Source organism: Helianthus annuus, chromosome 8, assembly GCF_002127325.2.
Source record: "Helianthus annuus cultivar XRQ/B chromosome 8, HanXRQr2.0-SUNRISE, whole genome shotgun sequence".
Classification (NCBI taxonomy): domain Eukaryota; kingdom Viridiplantae; phylum Streptophyta; class Magnoliopsida; order Asterales; family Asteraceae; genus Helianthus; species Helianthus annuus.
Genome location: NC_035440.2, coordinates 150,919,465 through 150,922,317, shown reverse-complemented (window position 1 = coordinate 150,922,317; position 2,853 = coordinate 150,919,465).

The window sequence follows — 2,853 nt, the reverse complement described above, 5'->3', positions numbered from 1 at the left end:
TGGTGTGCATACAGCCCTCTTCGTTCGTTTATTTCTCCTCGGAATATTGCTAGAGCTGGTTTCTCGCTTAACACAACGGTGGCTGACATTGTTTCTGAAGATGGCCAATGGAGATGGCCTCAGGCATGGTATGATACATTTCCGGTTCTCATCAATATTGATACTATTCAGATTACCCCTGATACGGAGGATCGGTTTCGTTGGAAAGATTGGGAAGGCAAGTTACAGTGTTTTTGCTCTTGGGAGGCATGGAATAACTTGCGGTATAGAGCGAATAGGGTAGTCTGGGTCAACTCGGTTTGGTTCAGTCAGTGCATCCCTAGGCATTCCTTTCATTTGTGGTTGGTTATTAAGAATAAGTTGCGGACGCAGGACAGAATGGCTGAGTGGGAAGCGGGAAGTGCAACTAATCTCCGGCTGATGTGTTGTCCCTTGTGCAGATATGACCGCGACTCTCGGGATCACTTATTTTTCGAATGTTCCTATGCTTCAGAAGTTTGGAGTCTGGTCAGGAATATGGTTGATATGGGTAGTGTTAATGATACATGGGCATCGGTTATGCAGTGGATGGAGCTCAATGCTAATTCTAGTTCTCTGGAGCACATTGTTTGTAATATTCTGTTGGCTGCTTCCACGTATTTTATATGGCAAGAAAGGAACAATCGTCTTTTCACTCAGGTGCAGAGGAATGCTAGTGTTCTCTCCAAGGTTATTATAGATACAGTTCGGCTCAGGATCATGGGATTCAGAACCGGTAGAGACCCGAAGCAAAGGAAACTTTTGGATAGATGGCTGATCGCGAAGACGAACATGGATATAGACCCGGGCTAGGGTGGATGTAGTCTCTTAGTTTTTCTATTTTGGGTTATGGGCTGTGTTGGTTTGGTTTCTAGTTTTGTTTGGTTGTGACTGTATGTCGTGTTTTTGTTTGTTTTTCCTAGGCTTGGTATGCCAAGTCTAGTAGTGTGTATCGGTGTCACGATGCACCCTGTTTGCTCTTGTTGGTTGATATATAAAATTCACCGGGGTAACCCATTTACCCAAAAAAAAGTCACAAAAATCATATATATATATATATATGGACTCATATATATATATTAACGTGCCAACATAATAAAAAATGATAACTTTTCGAGAAAATCTCAAAGTTATGTGATAATTCTAAGAAACGGAGAAACTTAGGATTTTTGTGTTAAATATATATTGATTTAGAATTGTTCCTATATTATGACATATATAAAAATCAATCTCTGGGATTGCGGTATTAAAATACACACACAAAGGTGAGTGTCACTAAACCCCTCTTTTTACTGTTTTGTATATATTTTGGGGTGGAACATGTCGTTAAAAGGTTTAGTAATGTTTTCGAAAATAAAACATACCTTTTAATATAAAATATATATTTTCGCTGAAAATATATGAATTTGATAAGTTATACGTTTCAAAGTAAAACGTTTTTGATGAATAAATATTGTATATGCGGTATTTCTTAAGTGAAACGAGACCGTACGGATTGGGGATGAATTCCAGACTGGGTCTCAACATTTGAGTGACAGGGGAATTCGTAAATCGTTGTGTATTAAATTGTCATATTAGTATGATATATATATATTGTACGTGAGGCAGACATCATATTGTTCTTCGAGAAAGAACCCTGCGCCCATGATGTCGTTTAATCAGTTTTTTTTTGGGTAAAGGGTTACCCCGGGGATTCTATTAAAATGCAACCGCAATTAAGTACAAGTAGTGAGGATGTGTTCCACACTAGTTCATATACAGGACATGCCCCATAAATGTAAAACATAACAAAAACCAACGACCTATAACACCCCATAACCTAGTCTACTATACATCAAGACACGACATCTAGTAGACAAAACAATGCAAAAACACAAAACATAGTCTCAACCACCATCATCAAAAATAAAATGGCCACAAAACAGCAGCCCCTTCAGACGAAAAACAGACAGCCTATCCATTAGAGAACTTGGTAGAAGAGGTGCTTGCCCCTGCTTTCGAAGAAAAAGGATGAGTACCCGATGTCATAAATGCACTAGTTTCATTGTAGACTTCTTCAACCTCTTCCTCATCCGATTCCTGCCTGTCATTCGACGGTTTCTTCTCAACTCGACCCACCGTGATACCTCCCTGATTACCAGTATCATCCTTTAGAATGTCAAACGGGTTAGACGTTGAAACCTGATTCTGCATCAGACTCTTTGAGGACGATTTTGGTTTAGGGTTGACAACTGGCCTGTACACTAACTTAGGCTTCTGATTTTTCATATGGATGCCTTGGTTGTTCACTTTCTTCTTCTTGCCCTCTACAACCTGAAAATCATCATTAGTTTTTTTAGCATCCCCACTTGGAGTTACCTGATGTCGTTTAATCAGTTAAGTATTGTACGTGATGAATTGTTGGTAGATCTATCGGGTTGACAACCCCGTCGTGACCGGTCGCCCCGTGTCAATGTCAAACGACGAATTAATATTCTATTTATTGTCTAATATTGATTATCCCTGCATGGTTAATATACAGTTCGTATCGTCTAGCTAACATACGAGTCTGAAAATTGACGCAATAATTTAATATACAAAACTTGGGCAGTAACAATATTGTCGGGTTCGAGAAACTGTGACGGAAGACCCATGGATTTTATTAAGAAAGTAAAATGGACTTTCTAAGAATTAAATGGATGTTTTTAAATAAACACCTAAACAAAATGTTTTCGTTGGAACAAAATTTGTTAGTAAACGAATATGTGAACTCACCTTCCTTTGTGTTGACACTTGATTTTAACGTGTTCTACAGGTACTTGAGTTCGGCTTCGGGAATTATGGCGTATCTTGTGA